The sequence below is a fragment of the Tachyglossus aculeatus genome, chromosome 4 (assembly GCF_015852505.1).
Source record: "Tachyglossus aculeatus isolate mTacAcu1 chromosome 4, mTacAcu1.pri, whole genome shotgun sequence".
In the NCBI taxonomy this organism is placed as follows: domain Eukaryota; kingdom Metazoa; phylum Chordata; class Mammalia; order Monotremata; family Tachyglossidae; genus Tachyglossus; species Tachyglossus aculeatus.
The window spans coordinates 87,055,994-87,076,692 of record NC_052069.1 but is presented as its reverse complement, the minus strand read 5'-3'; the positions used below and the strand labels follow the sequence as shown (position 1 = coordinate 87,076,692).

Below are 20,699 nucleotides of genomic sequence, written 5' to 3'. Positions count from 1 at the left end.
CTCTCCTCAAGAACCTTTCAATTTAGCGGGGGAGACAAGCACAAAAAGAAAGTACACCTTGGTGGAAGTAATAAGAGTTTATGAGATGTGTACAGATTGAGCCCCCTTTTCCTCTGCTCCCCCTCCCCTCCCTATGGCCCCACTCCTTCCTTCTGCTCTGCCCCCCTCCCTGTCCCACAGCACTTGTGTATATAAGTACATATTTATTATTCTATTTATTTTATTAATGATGTGTATAAAGCTATAATTCTATTTATTTATATTGATGCTATTATGCCTACTTGTTTTCTTTTGTTTTTTGTCTGTCTCCCTCCTTCTACATTATGAGACTGTTGTTGGGTAGGGATTGTCTCTGTTGATGAATTGTACTTTCCAAGCGCTTAGTACAGTCTTCTGCACACAGTAAGGGCTCAATGAATACAACTGAATGAATGAATGGGTACACAGTGTGTGTTTGTAAGTGTTGTGTGTGTGGAAGTGCTTTGGTGATATGGAAGGGCTGAAGAGAAGCAGCATGGCTCAGTGAAAAGAGCCTGGGCTTTGGAGTCAGAGTCATGGGTTCAAATCCTGGCTCCGCCACTTGTCAGCTGTGTGACTTTGGGCAAGTCATTTAACTTCTCTGGGCCTCAGTTCCCTCATCTGTAAAATGGGGATTAAGACTGTGAGCCCCCAGTGGGACAATCTGATCACCTTGTAACCTCCCCAGAGCTTAGAACAGTGCTTTGCACATAGTAAGCGCTTAATAAATGCCATTATTATTATTATTATTAAAGTAGAACCTCCAGTGATTGCCCATCTACTTCTGCAACAAACAGAAACTCCTTACCATTGGCTTTAAATAACTCAATCAGCTCTCCCCCTCCTACCTTACGTCACAGACCCCCTAGTACAGCCCAGCCCATACACATCACCCCTCTAACAGCAGCTTGTTCATTGTTCCCAATCGTGACTTTTTCACTGCTGACCCTTTTCCCACATCCCCTCTCTGGCCTGGGACTCCCTCTCCCTCCATATGTAGCCACATCACCACTCTCCCCGCTTTCAAAGTCTTATTAAGATCAAATAATAATAATAATCATAATGATAATTAAGATCAAATAATAATAGCATTTATTAAGCGCTTACTATGTGAAAAGCACTGTTCTAAGCGCTGGGGAGTTTTGCAAGGTGATCAGGTTGTCCCACGTGGGGCTCACAGTCTTAATCCCCATTTTACAGATGAGGGAATGAGGCACAGAGAAGTGAAGTGACTTGCCCAAAGTCACACAGCTGACAAATGGTGGAGCTGGGATTTGAACCAGTGACCTCTGACTCCAAAGCCTGTGCTCTTCCCACTGAGCCATGCTGCTTTGCCTCTCCTCCGAGTTCATTCATTCATTCATTCAATCGTATTTATTGAGCGCTTACTGTGCACTTGGGAAGTACAAGTCGGCAACATATAGAGATGGTAAGATATGGAAGAGGTGAGCTGATTGTTTTAAAGCTGATCAGTCAATCAGTGGTATTTATTGAATGCTTCCTGGGTGCAGAGCACTGTTCTGAGCACTTGGGAGAGTACAATGCAACAGACCTAAGTCAATGGTAAGGGCTTTCTGTTTGAAGCGGAGGTGGATGGACAACTAATGGAGGTTTTTGAGGAGTGGGGTTGTGTGAACTGAATGGTTTTTGGAAAAACAATCCAGGCAGCAGAGTGAAATAAGGACTACAGTGGGAAAAGTCAAGAGGCAGGGAGATTGACTGTGAGCCCCCCGTGGGACAACCTGATCACCTTGTAACCTCCCAGCACTTAGAACATAGTAAGCACTTAATAAATGCCATTATTATTATTATTATTATTATTACTATTATTATTATTATTATCAGTGATGAGCTTGATGCAAAAGGCAAGGCAGGGTATGATGAGTGCTTGGATCAGTAGGGTAGTAGTTGGATAGAGAGGTTCTTTGCTAATGAGTGGGACCCTTTTCCATGGATGGATTGGAAGTACTGCACTGAATCATAGGTATTAGAAAATTTGTGTTTGCATAAACAGTGACTACTGCTTTAATTATAAAAGCTTCGAAATAAACACTGACGTATGAGATGGTAGTTTGTACTATTTCCTGTATAGTGCACACTCACTGACTCAACTAGACAGAGTTTTAAGTCTTTTGCTTCCCTGCCACAGAGAACAACCCCCATTCCCCTAGGCTTTGTTACAAATCATGCCACCAACCAGATACAGAGACAAGGATACATTCTATGTTTATAATCTAAGATTCCACTGAGTCATCTTGTCAATGATCCATTGATTGGAGCCACTCAACCTTATCTTGATTCACTCAGAGACAGGAAGAAGAAAGGGGAATTTCCAACTGGGAAATTAAACTTGCAAAATGGCTTTCAACAGTTCTCACCTTGTGCCTCAAACTCCTGCCTCATTTCTTTATGGTTTTAGCATAGTCATATCAGGAGTCGGGAAAATGTTTTACTCTGGGAGTCTCTGACTGAAGGCAGCCTTGCTATTCCTTCGTGACTCCAGGGGAATTAAGAGTAATGCTCAGCTGGTATTTTAAATATGTCAAGCGTAGGATATGATTTTTTTTTCTAGGCCAGAGGGTGATGAGGTAAAATGGAAGACAGTAATAATAATAATGGCATTTGTTAAGCGCTTACTATGTGCCAAGAACTATTCTAAGCGCTGGGGGGATACAAGGTTGTCCCACATGGGGCTCACAGTCTTAATCCCCATTTTACAGGTGAGGTAACTGAGGCCCAGAGAAGTTACATGGCAATGGGCTAGTAGAAAAACACTACTTTTATTACTTTTTTTAAATTAAGGACAAATACTTTTTTCTCTTCCTTGACAGCCAGGCTTTTTTCCATCCCTTTTCTTTACCTCTCTTCTTCATCCAAGACTTAGAACTAGCATGTCAGATGTCCCTATATGTAGTCCTGGCTGGGGACTGCAATGAGCAGAGCCTTCTGCCTTTACCATGCATCTAGATTACATGAAATCACCATTCATTGAATGATTCATCATTCACTCTTAGAAGATAAATAGTTGGACTTTTAAAGACTTAACTAGATATTTTCTTGTTTTTCCAATTCTGTATCGTTTGTGTGAATAGCGTGATCAAATTAGGGTTTCTCAAAACTTTTTCATTCCAAAGCTGATGCCTCTTCCCCTGGATAGTTTCAGCCTCTTACATTGCCCTTTCACCAAAAAAGAAAAATAACGTGAGATGATATAGTCATTGCATCGAGGACGGTTAAAGTTCAGCTTTCCTTGTTTTCCTGTTTCTGAAATAATCAAAAGCTCACCAGATTAAGATCTCCAGACATCACTCTTATTGAGCAATAAATCTGCATCAGGTATAATGCCAACTTTGATTAAAAAGATAAGGTTGACATATAAGAACACTAGAGTGTAAACTCCTCGTTCATGCCTAAGTACTTTGTACCTTGATCTGCATACTGTATGGCTCAGTAAATACTTTTAATTGTTAAAGTTCTCAACCTACTAGGAAATGTTCTCCAAATATTTCATGAAAACTGTAAGCCCCACATACTAAATGTAACAAGCCATGGACACACAAACACACAACGTTGGTTTGTTGCATGCTTTGCTGGGTAGTTTTGAGTTTATTTTCTGGGTTTTTTTTGGTGCAGGTTAAAGCAGAGAGAGTGTGAGGGTAGTGGTGGGAGAAGAGGTGATGGAGGGCAGGTGGAGAATGAATTGGTGATGAGTAGGAAGTGTGTTACCTAGTAGGAAGTTAAATTTATGAGCTGCAGTTGGCTGGCAGCTAATTCCCTGGACTTGCCACTTCACCTGAAAGAAACAAGTGGAGGGAGGGCAGGAAGAGGAAGAGGAATCTGGAGCTGGTGGAGCTAAATAGCTGCCCGTTGTGATCACCCCTTTCATTGATGCCTCTTACTGTCCTTCAACTGTAGCAGGTGAGAGAGGACCTCCAGGTGAATCTGAAGGTTTTATTCCTTCCTGGTCTCTCACTGCTCCTCTAAGCTCTTCCAGGCTAGTGACTGTGAAGCCGTTGGAAGTCTCCCATGGTCGCCACTTTGAGAAATGTGAACACAGTCAGAAGAAGATTGGATGAAGGGTCAGAAAATGTGATTCTTTTTCTGCCTGGTGAGTTGAGCAACTAGTTTAGACTTACAGGATGTCATTGAGACTTAATTCCAAGGACTGGTTAATGCTTGTTGGTCTCCGGTCCCCAGCAACTAAATGCCTAGAAACTGAGGTGGCCGGAACAGTTGGGATAGAGTGAGGGTCTGCCCAATTGATTATTGTTGGCCACTTTGGGAATACCTTCTTTATCTTGCTGAAGCAGAGGAGGAAGAGAATGAATTTTGTGAGCTTCCTAGTTTCATCCATGTCACTGTATAATGGTATTCATTCATTCAATCGTATTTATTGAGCGCTTACTGTGTGCAGAGCACTGTACTAAGTGCTTGGGAAGTACAAGTTGGCAACATCTAGAGACGGTCCCTACCCAACAGTGGGCTCACAGTCTAGAAGGGGGAGACAGACAACAAGTATGGCCATCTTAGGTCAGAGTCCTATTTATTCTGGTCCCTGGGTGAAGAAAATAAATTGCCTGTGCCTATTGTATAAAGATGTGTGCAGAGAAGCAGCATGGCTCAGTGAAAAGAACACTGGCTTTGGAGTCAGAGGTCATGGGTTCAAATCCCAGCTCTGACAATTGTCAGCTGTGTGACTTTGAGCAAGTCACTTAATTTCTCTGTGCCTCAGTTACCTCATCTGTAAATTGTGGATTAAGACTGTGAGCCCCCCGTGGGACAACCTGATCACCTTGTAACCTCCCCAGCACTTAGAACAGTGCTTTGCACATGGTAAGTGCTTAATAAATGCTATCATTAGTATTATTATTGGGTAGAGTATGGGCCCGAGAGTCAGAAGATTGTGGGTTCCAATCCAAGCTCTGCCATTTATCTGCTGTGTAACCTTGGGCAAGTCACTTCTCTGGGCCTTGGTTACCTCATTTGTAAAATGGTGATTAAGACTGTAAATCCCATGTGGGATCTGTAAAATGGGGATTAAAACTTTGACCCCCACGTGGGACAACCTGATCACCTTGTAACCTCTCCAGCATTTAGAACAGTGCTTTGCACATAGTAAGCACTTAATAAAAGCCATTATTATTATAGGGACTGTGTCGAACCTGATGAACTTATATCTACCCCAGTTCTTAGAAGAGTGCCTGGCACATAGTAAGTGCTAATAAATACTATAAAAAAGTGGAAAAAAAATTCGAATGATCTGTTAGAGAAAAGATCATCTATATGAAAGTACTTGAGCTTCTCTGACAGTGTTATTCGAATACAAAGTGGTGGTATAATGAATTATATATGCACTGATCCTTAGGGGATTTTGAGAATTCTATTAGGAAGTAAGGAAAAGAGCAGCAGAATGGTGGGTTTGGTGGAGAAGGAATAAGACTTAAGGGTGGAATTTCTGTTCAGGTTTTCTAGATCAGAGGGTGATAAGGAAAAACTGAAGAGCATGGGTAGTAGAAAAACACTACTTTTTTTTTCCTAAGGACAAATCCATGGGTATTTATGAAATAATTTTGGTTTTTTGTCTCCCTTAAGAACTAAGCTTTCTTCCATCCCTTTTCTTTACCTCTTTTCTTCACCCAAGACTTAGAAATAGCGTGGCTCAGTGGAAAGAGCCCGGGCTTTGGAGTCAGAGGTCATGGGTTCAAACTGGCTCCGCCAAATGCCAGCTGTGTGACTTTGGGCAAGTCACTTCACTTCTCTGGGCCTCAGTTCCCTCATCTGGAAAATGGGGATTAAAACTGTGAGCTCCCTGTGGGACAACCTGATCACCTTGTAACTTCCCCAGTGCTTAGAATAGTGCTCTGCACATAGTAAGCACTTAATAAATGCCATTATTATTATTATTATTAAATAGCATGTCAGGTGCCCCTCAGCCTTTCTGTCCTCTTATGTACAACCGGCCTATCAGTGCTACACATGGCATACTGGATAGAGCACAGGCCCGGGAGTCAGAAGGTCATGGGTTCTAATTCCAGCTCTGTCACTTGTCTACTGTGTGGCCTTGGGCAAGTCACTTCACTTTTCTGTGCCTCAGTTACCTCATCTGTAAAATGGGCATTAAGACTGTGAGCCCCATGTGGAATAGGGGTTGTGTCCAACCCGATTTCCTTGTATCCACCCCAGTGCTTAGTACAGTGCCTAGCACATAGTAAGCACTTAACAAATACCACAAGTATTATTACGATTGTTTGGATTGTTTTTCTCCCTCTCTCCTCCACAAACATGCCTTTGACACAGTTCCTTCTAGAAATGTGTCCCAACCTAGGCTGTGGACAGGATAGCTTGTAGGGATAGATGATGTTTTCTATTCAAAAATTCCTTTTCTTTAAAAAAAAAAAGCAGAGGATTAAAAACAGAACCAACAGTTCATTTCATAGCAGCCAGTAACTGCCCGCTATCATCTGATGAATGTGGTGATCTTCCTTCAGGCACGTGCTTCACATTTAGCCAAGCCCGGTGGCTATTTCAGCAAAGATTGACTTAGTCTAGTTGTGAAATTGTTGGGCTTCCTATCTGCATCCTCCATTTATCTTGGAAAGGAGCCCATTGGATTCCACACTGTGATGTCAGATTTTTTGCTTTTTCCATTTAAATGGTATTTGTTAAGCGTTTACTATGTATTGAGCACTGTCCTAAGTACTGGGGTAGGTACAGGATGGTAACTGAGAGAAGTGTGGCCAGTGACACATGTAGGGGTAATAAGTTCTAGACTGTGAGCCCGCTATTGGGTAGGGACCGTTTCTATGTGTTACCAACTTGTACTTCCCAAGTGCTTAGTACAGTGCTCTGCACACAGTAAGCACTCAATAAATATGATTGAGTGAATTAAGTAAAGATCCAGATGCTCAGAGTAGCAGCATGGCCTAGTGGATAGAGCATGGGCTTAGGAGTCCAAAGACCTGAGTGCCGATCCCCTCTCTGCCAATTGCTTGCTGTATGACCTTGGGCAAGTCACTTACCTTCTCTGGGCTTCAGTTTCCTCAACTATAAAATGGGGATTGAATCCTACCTACTCCCTCCTACTTAAACTGTGTGCACCATGTGGGACAAGGGTTGTGTCCAACCTGATTGATGTGTACCTACCCCAGTACTTAAAATAATAATAAATAATAATAATGATGGCAGTTGCTAAGTGCTTACTAGGTGCAAAGCACTGTTCTGAGTGCTGGCGGATACAAGGTGATCAGGTTGTCCCACGTGGGGCTCACAGTTTTAATCCCCATTTTACAGATGAGGTAACTGAGGCCCAGAGAAGTGAAGTGACTTGCCCAAAGTCACACAGCAGAAAAGTGGCAGAGCTGGGATTAGAACCCATGAGCTCTGGTTCCCAAGCCCGGGCTCTTTCCACTGAGCCACGCTGCTTCATGTGAAAATAGTGTTTCACATGTAGTAAAAGCTTAACAAATATCATTTAAAAAAAAAACTTGGTCATCAATGTCATTCATTCAATCGTATTTATTGAGTGCTTACTGTGTGCAGAGCACTGTACTAAGCGCTTGGGAAGTACAAGACAAGTTGGATAAGTTTATAGATGAGAGGTCTGTAATGAGTGCTAGAGGGGAAAGTTATAATTACATGACAGGTCACTCTCTGATGATCAGGAGTGCTGCCATGAAGGGAATTGTCACACATACCTCTGAAAAGCCCAGGGACACTATCTAGGGCAAGATAGACCCTTGTTCTGACCCATTATTGTCTCTGCTTATGGGTAAATAATAGTTCCTATTTTATTTTCAGGTTTTGACCCTTGCAACATTTTGGCAATTTTAAAATCATGGGACTCAAGTAGGGGTAATAAGTAAAAATCCAGATGCTCAGAGAAGCAGCACGGCCTAGTGGATAGAGCATAGGCCTGAGAGTCAGAAGGATCTGGGTTCTAATTCATTCATTCAATCGTATTTATTGATCGCTTACTGTGTGCAGAGCACTGTACTAAGCATCCCAACTCCGCCACTTGTCTGCTGCGTGAGCTTAGGTAAATCACTTCTCTTCTCTGGGCTTCAGTTACCTCACCAGTAAAATGGCGATTAAGACTCTGAGCCCCATGTGAGCCCCTTCTAGACTGTGAGCCCATTGTTGGGTAGGGACTGTCTCTACATGTTGCTGACTTGTACTTCTGAAGCGCTTAGTACAGTGCTCTGCACACAGTAAGCACTCAAATATGATTGAATGTGGGACAAGGACTGCGTCCAACCTTATTAACTTGTACCAGTGCTTAGTACAGTGCCTGGCTTATAGTAAGGGCTTAATATCTTGTAAATAATAATAATGCTACCTGAGAGATTGCACCTATTATAAGATTTGTGAGATAGGGGCAGATTTGTTCAAGTGCTGATAAAGTACACTACAAACTTGTTGTTTCTTTTATTTTTTTTATTCCTCTTTTCCCATGGTTATAAAGCTTGGTTATGGTTAACTAACCCCTTGATAGCAAATCCTACTGCTGGCATTTTGTGTTGTTTCAGTGGACACTCCTTATTACTCAATGCTAAATGTTACCATCTGTTCCTTAATTATAAATAGGACAGAAATTTCAGGATCACATAAGTAAAACTGACTTAGTCGTGAGTCTATGCTTAACGTGGGCATACATTGCAGTCAGCCACATCTCTCTCTGTTCTTGTATTTTATTTATTTTATTTTTTGGTACGGTTACCAATTGGAGAATGTTACTAGAAAAAGGAGTTGTTGTTTTTCAGGTGAGGATAGCTTTTTTTTTTTCCCCCATTGGCTATATAGTCGGGAATAGCGAGGGCAGCTGTTTCTCACAGTTCGGGGAAAGACTCTTCAACGGCAAACGTGGACAACTCTGCTCTGGCTCGCCTAGTGCTTCCCCGAAATGTTGTCAAGTGGTGATGGGGATGAACCTCCTCTGGGCCAATATGGTGAATAATGACTAAAATACCCTTGTACCCAGGCCCCACCCCTTCCACTTCCTCCAGAAAATGTTGGTGGAGGGCCCAGAGGGGCAGGGGCTGGAGCTGAAGTAAAGGTCAAACCTTTATTACTTCTGAGCATCCAGATTGGATTTTTACCAGGACTCTTTGTTCCCATTATTTGCCCTGCTGCTCCCTGTATTTTGATGTTTCCCTTCCACACTCCAGTAAGGCGGTCGGGCTTTAGAGTCAGAGGTCGTGGGTTCTAATGCCGACTCTGCCACTTGTCAGCTGTGTGGCTTTGGACAAGTTACCTCATCTGTCAAATGGGGATGAAGACTGTGAACCCCATGTGGGACAACCTGATTACCTTGTGTCTACCCCAGCACTTAGAACAGTGCTTGGTACATAATAATAATAATAATGATGGCATTTATTAAGCGCTTACTATGTGCAAAGCACTGTTCTAAGTGCTGGGGAGGTTACAGGGTGATCAGATTGTCCCAGGGGAAGCTCACAGTCTTAATCCCCATTTTACAGATGAGGTAACTGAGGCACAGAGAAGTTAAGTGACTTGCCCAAATAGTAAGCCCTTAAAAATGCCATAATTGGTAATAATAATTGTGGTATTCAAGTGTTTACTATGTGCCAGGCACTGTACTAAGTGCTGAGGTGGATACAAGCAAATTGGGTTGGACACAGTCCCTGATCCACAGAGGGCTCACAGTCTCAATCCCCATTTTAGAGATGAGGTAACTGAGGCACGGAGAAGTGCAGTGACTAATCCAAGGTCACACAGCAGGCAAATGGCAGAGCTGGGATTAGAACCCATGCCTTGGTAGACGGTTGATGATCTTTGTGATATTGTACTAAGCACTGGTAATCAGGTACTTTATGGGGCTCACGATCTAGACTGTAAGCTCGTTGTGGGGAGGGAATGCATCTGTCTATTGTTGTATTGTGCTCTCCCAAGTGCTTATTACAGTGCTCTGCACACAGTAAGTGCTCAATAAATATGATTGAATCTCCACTTTACAGTTGAAGCACGAAGAAGTTAAGTGACTTGCCCAAGGACACAGCTCATTATTGGCAGGGACCATGTCTGCTAATTCTGTTGTACTCTCCGAAGTGCTTCATACAGTGCTCTGCACATGGTGTTCAATAAATACCAGTGATTGATTGACACACAGCAAAGCGGAAGAACGGGATTAGAATTTAGGCCCTCCGACTCTCAGGCCCGCGCTCTTTCCACTAGGCATCACTGCTTCTGTGGAGAGGGAGAAGTTGGGACAAATGGTGAAGGTGAGTTTGAGGTGTGTGATCTTTGGGTTTCAATAATTTAGGCTCTTCCTGAGTACCCAAGAAGTTATCAAACTTGGTAAAAGTGAGGGAAAGCCCCTTCCAACCCTGGGAATTTAGCCTTGCCCACAGACAAGGTGGAGTGGGTGGAGGAAATTCACAGTGGATGGTAGTCACCTTCCTGTATTTTCCGATGAGGGCTGGTATTACAGGACTATTTTGTTTGGGTCCCTGATGTAAGACAGTTGAGATCACCAGCAGATGGTACAGGAAGCGATAAAATCAGGCATGAAGAGTATGTGCCCTAGCCTGCTTCCATCTTTGCTTTCACAGCCAGAAAACTTCTTAATTTGGTCTCCCTTTCTTCCCGGGAATAAAAACAAAGATCAATCCATTCCATAGTTGCAACTCCTCCATCTATTTTAATGGCTGATCCGGCTAGATGAGAGACATAACTTTTAACAGTCTGTGTTCTTACGCCCACAAGGAAATCATTTCCCCTGGTGTGAAGAAGTTGTTGCCTTTCAGAATGTTTTCAGTTCTAATCCTTCTAATGTGATCATGTTAATAATCTGACTGTTTGGTTGCCCTAGATATGTGTGGAAATTCACTTTTAGGTGCCACTTTGCTGGTTCTCCATGGAGAGTGTGGTGTTTGCTTTTATTAAACCTCATATGAGAAAAATTCCATGATGCTCATAAAATCATACTTTTTGGGAAATAAAAATGTGAAACCCTGTTTCAAGATTAAGCTATTTGGAGGGCAGGAGGCTCTCAAAATGAGCAGATTTTTATTTTTTCCACATGTCTGTTACACTGTTGCCAAATATTGGACTATGAATTATTTTTTTACAGTTTTTAGGAATAAGGCTCAGGTAAAGGAATATAGAATTCTCCTTCAGTTACTTGAGAGAAGAAATGGAACCTGACTTATAACACTTGGATAGTAAAGGGGAATAAACTATATAGGGGTAATAACCCATTTTATGTATACCTTGAGTTAAAAACTATTAAAACACTCCCACAGGCCATGTCACTCTCAGCCCTCCCATAGTTCTTTTAAACACAGTCCCTCACCCCCAAAGATGATCATGTTGCTCGTGAGGGGTAGCAGCAGAATAAAACTGACAGAGATGGGGCTCAGTGTATAAAGGTGAGCTAGTGTTTCCACAAAGAAACTAGAATTCCTTAGTGTTGTTTGTCCCTTCTCCCTCAATCCCAAAAACAGATAGATCCCAGCCAGGAAGATGTGGGTTTCACATCTGACAGACTACTGTTCTTCCACTCTTCAGAGCTTCTTGAAATCACCTCTTCTCCAGGAGGCCTTCCCTGATTCATCTCCCTGCCCAATTTCCCTCTCTGATGCCATGTCAGCTCAGAAGGGTCACCTTTACGGTACTTGATCCATCAGTGGTATTTGAGTGCTTACTGTGGGCACATCATTGTAATTATAATAATTACGGTATTTGTTCAATCAATCAATCGTATTGAGCGCTTACTATGTGCAGAGCACATTGAATATTGAATATCTATTCAATGCTTACTATAATAATAATGATGGCATTTGTTAAGCACTTACTATGTGTAAAGCACTGTTCTTAAGCGCTGGGGAGGTTACAAAGTGATCAGGTTGCCCCACGGGGGGCTCACAGTCTTTATCCCCACTTTACAGATGAGGTAACTGAGGCACAGAGAAATTAAGTGATTTGCCCAAAGTCACACAGCTGACAATTGGCGGAGCTGGGATTTGAACCCATGAACTCTGACTCCAAAGCCCGGGCTCTTTCCACTAAGACACGCTGCTTCTAAATAATAATAATGATGGCATTTGTTAAGGTATTGGATCCCCATTTTACAGACGAGAGAACTGAGGCACAGAAAAGTGCAGGCAGTCAATAGTATTTATTGAGGGTTTACTGTGTGCAGAGCACTGTACTAAGCATTTGGAGAGTACAATACAAGAAACAGACACATTTCCTGCCCACAATGAGCTTACAGTCTAGAGGACTGAAGTGAACTGGCCAAGATTACCTATCAGGCTCTTGCCGGATCTGGGAATGGAGCCCAAGTCCGATTAAGTGCCCCTCCTCACCCCAACCCCCCCCGCCAATTTCAGCTGTCACCCAAGCTAGCGGCGGCCTGGGGCCACGTGAGTGGCCACCAAACCCAGTGTCCTTTTGCGGTCCCTACTAGATTTATTTCTTAGAGCAGGAGGCATCTTGAAGGTTCAAGGGAAGAAAAATAAATTAGCTACCTCCAACCACATTTGGTAATTTGGATATTGTACTTTTCAGCTACAGTGCTACTTGCAGTGAAATTTTTCCCTTTTTCTACTTGTCCATCAGTCAGTGATATTTATTGTGTGAGAGCATTGGACTGTCACTCAGCAGAGTACAGTGCAACAGAGTTGGTAGGCACGGTCCCTGTCCACAACATTGACAAGGAACTTTCAGTTCTGCCACTTGTCTGCTGTGTGACCTTAGGAAAATCACTTCTCTTCTCTGTGTCTGTTACCTTATCTGCAAATTGGGGAGTAAGACTGAGTGCCACAAAGAGGAAGCAGCATGGCTTAGTGGCAAGAGCACGGGCTTGAAAATCAGAGGTCATGGGTTTGAATCCCGACTCTGCTGCTTATCAGCTGTGTGACTTTAGGCAAGTCACTTAACTTCCCTGGGCCTCAGTTACCTCATCTGTTAAATGGGGATGAAGACTGTGAGCCCCGCGCCGGACAATCTGATTACATCTACCCCAGCACTTAGAACAGTGCATGGCACTTAGTAAGTGCTTAACAAATACCAACATTGTTATTATTATTATGAAGAGCAACTCTTTCAGAAGCAAAATAATGATGATGATTGTGGTATTTGTTAAGCACTTACTGTGTGCCAGGCAGGATCTAAGCGCTGGGGTGGATGCAGGCAAATCGTGTTGGAGACAGTCTTTGGCCTTTGTGGAGATCATAATCTCAATCTCCATTTTACAGATGAGGAAAACTGAGGCCAAGAGAAGTGAAGTGACTGGCCCAAGGTCACACAGCAGACAAGTGGTGGAGCAGGGATTTGAATCCATGATTGCCAGGCCTGTGCTTTATCCACTGTGCCATGCTGAACTCTCCTTGCTGTTTAGCCCTAGAGTAGGTGACCCCCTTACTCTGCATAGAATATGTGACCTCTCTTCATATGCCCAGTTGAGGATTTATGGTCTTGCCAGAGATTGATTCTTCCTGCTGTTTCCTCTTGTAATAATGATTAATGAAATAAAACTGTGGTATATAAGTGCTTACTATGTTCCAGGCACTGTATTAAGCGCTGGGGTGGATACAAACAAATCGAGTTAGACACAGTCACTGTCCCGTGTGAGGCTCACAGTCTCAATCCTCATTTTGCAGATGAGGTAACTGAGGCAGAGAGAAGTGAAGTGACACTTGCCCAAGGTCACACACCAGACAAGTGGCAGAGCCAGAATTAGAACCCACTACTTCTGACTCCTAATGGATTCCTTGTGGGCCTCTCTCAAAACCTGCAGCCAAGTGCCTCTTGCTGATCAAGTATGATGAAGGCTGAACAAAGCCCCTCTCTTCTTCATTGATCCATGTGCGATTCAGAGAAGTCTTCAAATTAAGGCTTGTCAAAGAAGAACTGTAAAGAGGAATTAAACTCTTCATCCGCTCAAGTTTGCTGAGCATGGCAGGCTGTTCATTGACTAATACTGTGCCATTTGGTCTTTCAAGTATATATCTAGTGATGAATCTAAGGGCATTCTTACTTTTTATAGATATTAATTAAACCTCAGGCTGAATCTGGTGCCTTTACAGGAGAGGTGATATTGCACTGACAGGGAAGGTCATCGAGTCTTATCTTTCTCACTTTTTCAGTTTTGCAAATACTTAGCATTTCGATCTGTAGCTACTCAGCTGCAGACCACCACCACTCTCTCCCCCCTTTTTTTTTCATACTTGTTAAGCACTTACTATGTGCATGTGCCATACACTGTATGGACTAATCAGAAATAAGGTTGGGCTGTACACAATCCATGTCCCAAGTGGGGTTCACAATCTTAATCCTCATTTAGCAGAGGAGGTAACTGAGGTGCAGAGAAGTGACTTAGCCAAGGTCACACAAGTGACAAACGGTGGAGGTGGGATTAGAACCCAAGTCCTCTGGCTACCGGATCCGTGGTCTTCCACTAGGCCATTTTCCCATCTTCAAAGCCCGACTAAAATCACACCTCCTCCAGGAAACCTTCCCGACTAACCTCTCATTTCCCCACTCTCTCTCCCCCAACTTCTGCATTGTCTAATCATTTGGATCCATACCTCCTAAGCACTTTGTTACTCACCCCACCAACTCAGCATTTATGTGTCTAATCCTATATTCTGATGCTTGCCTTCCCTGTAATTTATTTTAACATCTGTCTTCCCCACTAGATTGCAAGCTCCTTGTGGGCAGGGAGCATGACTACCAATTCTAATGTATTTCACAAGTGCTTAGTGGAGTGCTTTGTGCACAGTAATTGCTCAATAAAAGCTATTTACTGTAGTGGTGACACTTACATTTTGACACTTCTATTGGCAGATATGTTTCTGCTTTCTCCTCCCCTACTAGATTGCAAGGGGCTTTAAGGCTGTTGCCTTGTTTCCTCTTTCACTTAGTAAAGGGCTGAGATCTAGAGAGTTCTAGAATGGGTGATAGTCACAATTTTCATTGCGTTTTTTGAACAGAGATTAGGGAAGATCAGGATGTGGACAAAAAATTGATTTCACAACAGTGATTGGCATTGCTGTGGCAAACATAGTGTGGCAAAGGGCAGTATGTCTGTGCACACGGAGAAGACTGAATTACTGGACATAATAATAATGGCATTTATTAAGCGCTTACTATGTACAAAGCACTGTTCTAAGCGCTGGGGAGGTTACAAGGTGATCAGGTTGTCCCATGTGGGGCTCACAATCTTAATCCTCATTTTCCAGATGAGGTAACCGAGGCACAGAGAAGTTCAGTGACTTGCCCAAAGTCACACAGCTGACAAGTGGTAGAGCAAAGCCCGTGCTCTTTGTACCGAGCCACATTGCTTAGTACAGTGCTCTGCACACAGTAAGTGCTCAATAAATATGATTGAATGAATACCAGTCTTTTCAACCAAGCTCCTATATCTGGATAGGGTCTCCCATCTTTAGGTGTGCTGGACAGATATCACTGGAGAAACATGTGTCAATATCTGTATATATATTTGTAATTTATTCATCTATATTAATATCTGTGCCCCCTCTAGACTGTGAACTCGTTGTGGGTACGAATGTGTCTGTTGTTATAGTGTACTCTTCCAAGTGCTTAGTACGGTGCATCACACACAGTAAGCGCTCAGTAAATATGATTGAATTGAATGAATGAGTGTGCTCACCTCTGGGAGACTTGGGTGGGGCCTGATGTCAACTCCTGGAGTGAACAAAGGGGCTTCCTCTGGCCTGGTCTAATCCATTCTTTATCCCCACTTGCACCCTGGGACTCAAGGAATCTCCTAATGTTAACTGGAAAATAACCTGAGTATCTTTCATGCCTTATGTGGTAATTTTATTTATTTATGATGGTATTTGTTAAGCACTTACTGTGTGCCAAGCACTGTTCTAAGTGCTAGGTTAGATACAAGGTAATCAGGTTGTCCCACGTGGGGCTCACAGTCTTAATCCCCATTTTACAGATGAGCGAACTGAGACGTAGAGAAGTGAAGTGACTTGCCCAAGGCCATACAGTGGACAAGTGGTGGAGCCGGGATAGAATCCATGCCCTCTGACTCCCGAGCCCGGGCTCTTTCCATTATACCACGCTGCTTTTCCGGAAGGTTCTCGGAAGTACTTCGTTTTTTATTTCTGTGGAGTCTTTTTCCATTACCAGGGACTCTTCACATTAAATGGATCTTCTGAGGCTGCACAGATTTGCTGCCAATTTCGATGGGAGGGGCATAACTTTAAAATATCTTGAAATCAAAGTTGAGGATAAAATGCAGGTGTTTAGTTAGAATGATGGGTCAGAAATAGGGGTAAAATAGGGCCTTCTTTCCTGAAACTAAGGGAAACTTCCTTGTAGAATTCAAGAGTGGCTTAGTCCTCTCAACAGAATATGGTGTTTCTGAAGCCCAGACACTGTGTAAAAGAGCATCTGTATGAATCATTTCTTGTACTCCAAGATTCATTAGTTTCTCCATTTAGCTGTTAATGTTGTGAGTCCACCAGTGAAAATGAATGTGTTCTTTGGGTAATGGACTTGTCTTCTCAACAAATGTAATATGTCATTCTTCTGCAACTCAGCACTTGAACATTAGGATTCTTCTGATCCATCCATTTCCCGCTGTCCGATTCCTTTCCACGGTTTCTCTTCCACCACCCCCTCACCTTAGTGAGATTTTAGGGATGAAAGTTTGGGTTTTCTTAGCAACACTGAATAGCTCTAACTGGATGCACTCCCAGTAGTGAAAAACATGATTTCATTGCATGATTTGGGCATGACATGAATGAAGAATTAGAGGACTTTCTGCCCACTTCAGGAATCTTTGCTGGCATAACAAGTTTTATAAGATGGTGCAAGTAGATTCTGGTAGGGAAGAAATTTTTGTCCATGTGTGTGGTATTGGTCCAAGCAATCTAGTCTCTGCTATTGTACCATGGTTATTGTACCGTTATTATTATTACCGTGATTTTGCCGCAACACGAGTCCCTCCAAGAACGTAGCTACCATATTATAAGTGAAGTCCTCTTTTTGGTGACTGGGTAGGATAGAGGTTGGGGGAGGTGGCAGGGGGAAGTCAATTTTAGCTGAATGGTAAAAAATGGATTTACTGCTTTTGTCAATTAATGTTCATATTTGAGTGCTTACTGTGGGTAGAGCACAATACAAAGCACATGGGGAGTACAGCGTAACAGTATAACAGACATATTCCCTGCACATAGTGAGTTTACAATCTGGAGGGGGAGACAGACATGAATATAAAGAAAATATGGATGTGTTCATAAAATAAGTGGTACCATCCAGCTCTGATACATAAACTCATAGCTCTGTCATCTGGGGTTTTGTTCTAATAGAATGCTGTAGAAAGAAAAGCAAGGCAAATTCTTGGGCTCAATTGTCTGACCTTAAAGGCCTCAGAGCATCTGGATAATTGTCTCACTTAGAACAGCTGGAACCCTTTGAGTTAATGTGCAATAAAAAGCTCCATATAGAAATGCTCTCCAGAGGCACTAATCCAGATAGAAGCCAGTTGGTCCCTAGAGTGGCTACTGCTTCCCTTTCACAGGTTGTTCCTCAGAGGGTAAGAAGAGATTTCCCTCCTGTCTCTCTGTGTCTTATCCTCACCCATGTTCCAAGGAAGCTTTAAGAGACACAACGTCTGCAGTTGCCAGATTGTGGTTGACTACTGTAAATTTCTGCCGGATGACAGAGTGGAAGAAAATAGCACACTGATCGTTCGCATATGCTTTGCCCTGGGGAATCAATTTCTTTTAATGTTTTCTCACCAGGATTTCGCCGGGCATCATGTTGTCAACTGGAACGGTGGTACAGTTCAACTGGATCTTGGCGTTTTGAACACTTTTGGAGGAATAGCTCACCCTCTAGACTGTAAACTCGTCCTCTAGACTGTAAGCTCATTATAGGCAGGGAATGTGTCTGCCACTTCTGTTGTACTTTCCCAAGCACGTAGTTTGGTGGTGTGCACATAGTAATCGCTCAATAAATACCAACGACTTGATTTTATGCTGAGGTGCTATTGGCCCTTGACTTGCATCTCTGTATGTTTCTTTCTAGGGGTCAGGGAGAGGAGGGGAACAGTTGAAAGACCTGGAATGGTTCAAGTGGATCTTAGTGTTTGACTGTTTTTGGAGGAATACTGATGTGCTATTTGTCCTAGACTTGTATTCCCTGTATGTCCCTTTGTAGGGGCCTGGCAGCCGAGGGTGACATTTGAATGACCTGCAGTAGAGGACTGAAATAACATTTACAGGAGCATCATAAACTTCAAGGTAGCATTTTTTTAATGGTATTTAAGTGCTTACTATATGCCGAGTCCTGTACTAAGCTCTGGGGTTGATAATAATAATGATAATACCATTTGTTAAGCGCTTACTATGTGCCAAGCACTGTTCTAGGTGCTGGGGTATCATCATCAATCGTATTTATTGAGCACTTACTGTGTGCAGAGCACTGTACTAAGCGCTTGGGAAGTACAATTTGGCAACATATAGAGACAGTCCCTACCCAACAGTGGGCTCACAGTCTAAATGGGGTAGATACAAAGTTATCATGTTGTCCCACATGGGGCTCACAGTCTTAATCCCCATTTTACAGATGGGGTAACTGAGGCACAGAGAAGTTAAATGACTCGCCCAAAGTAGGGTTGGACATAGTCCATGTCCCACGTGGGGCTCACAATCTTACATTCCATTTTACATATGAGTTAATTGAGGCACAGAGAAGATAAGTGACTTGCCCAAAGATGAAAAGCAGACAAGTGGTGGAGACAGGATTAGAACCCAGGTCTTTCCTACTTCCAGGCCCATGATCTTAAGTAAACAATACTCATTATATTAAGCAATTAGGTTGCCCTAATCCTCTCTTAACCCTTTCAGGGTCACACCTGGAGAGTTTCTAGTACTCTACCAGTCTTGGCTACGGGAGGGAGAGTCAAGCAGAGGCCTACCAATTCCATTCCTAGCTTGGCCAGTTGCTAGTGAGTGGAAGGCAATCTGCTACAAGTCGAAACTCACCCGTGCTGGGCAGCAGCGGCACGGGAGAGAGTTGAGGGCATTGACTCGAGTTTATCACGCAGCAGGTGGCAATGGTAAACTACTTCTGTATTTTTACCAAGAAAACTGTATGGATACCCTACCAGAACGATTGCAGATGGAGAGCGGGACACTCTGGGAGAGATGTGTCCATGGTGTCACTATGGGTCAGAAACGACTCAACAACATGGACAGTCAATCAATCAATCGTATTTGAGTGCTTACTGTGTGCAGAGCACTGTACTAAGCGCTTGGGAAGTACAAGTTGGCAACATATATGGACAGTCCTCGCTTAATGAAGGAAATGTGATCAGGGCTTACTTGAGGGAGCTAGGACTGATATCAAGTAATAGTAATTCTAATTGTGGTATTTGAATACTACTATGTGCTAAGCTCTGGGATACACAGACGACGCAGTTCCTGTTGGGAACATAGGTGTTTAATCCCCATTGTACAGACGAGGAAACAGGCACAGAGACGCTAAGTGTCTTGCCCAGGGTCAAACAGCGGAAAAATGCCTGGATTAGAATCAAATGATCAATGGTATATAGTGAGTGTTATTATATGCAGAGCACTGTACTAAGCACTTGGAAGAGTAAACTATAAAAATAGAGTTTGTGGATATGTTCACAACAAACGTACAATCTAGAGGGTGAGACAGACACTGTGACAATTTACGGATACATACCTGAGTGTTTTGGAGCTGAGGGTGAGACAAACCCAGTTGGCCTTTTAGGAATGCCCAGAAATAGATTCTACTAAACACTGAGTCCAACTCCCAATATTAATTTAGTTACTCTTTCTCTTCCCTCCTCGTATGTTCTCTGAAGGAGATTGACATTAAAAAGCATCGTGGTTTAGTGAATAGAGCACGGGACTGGGAGTCAGGATCAGGGTTCTGATTCCCGCTCTGCCACATGTCTGTTGTGTGACCTTGGGCAAGTCACTTCACTTCCTCTGTGCTTCAGTTACCTCAGCTGTAAAAATGGGGATAAGAGTGTGAGCCCCATTTGAGACGGGGACTGTGTCCAACCAGATTAACTTGAATCTACCCGAGCACTTAGAACAGTGCTTGGCACATAGTAAGGGCTCAAATCCCGGCTCCACCAATTGCCAGCTGTGTGGTTTTGGGCAAGTCACTTAACTTTGTTTGGTTTTGGTTTTGTTCTCTGTCTCCCCCTTCTAGACTGTGAGCCCACTGTTGGATAGGGATTGTCTCTAAATGTTGCCAACTTGTACTTCCCAAGCGCTTAGTACACTGCTCTGCACACAGTAAGCGCTCAATAAATACGACTGATTGATTGATTAACTTCTCTGTGCCTGTTACCTCATCTGTAAAATGGGGATTAAGACTGTGAGCCCCCTGTAGGACAACCTGATCACCTTGTAAGCTCTCCAGCGCTTAGAACAGTGCTTTGCACATAGTGAGCACTTAATAAATGCCATTATTATTATTATTATTAAGTACCATAATAATAATATCTCTCATTGAATCCTGAGTGTGCAGTTGCAGATTTTGAGATGGAAGGAGGGAGGAATGTTTTCCTTGGACAAGAAACATGTCTACTGACTCTGTTACATCATACTCTGTTACAGTAAGTGCTCAAAGAACACAACAGATGTTGTAAACAATCAGGGCTCAGTAAATACGATCTGTTGATTGAACCATCAATC

General features: G+C 43.0%; 1 protein-coding gene and 1 non-coding gene across 3 annotated transcripts in view; both read left to right on the top strand.

Moving 5' to 3' along the window:
- CPQ (carboxypeptidase Q) overlaps positions 1-20,699 on the top strand; it is a 389,493-nt gene that overhangs the window by 135,632 nt on the left and 233,162 nt on the right. The gene's annotated exons all lie outside the window — the stretch shown is intronic.
- Positions 18,860-18,997, top strand: LOC119927615. The gene has a single exon (XR_005450601.1). It is a non-coding gene; the product is annotated as a small nucleolar RNA SNORA7 (small nucleolar RNA).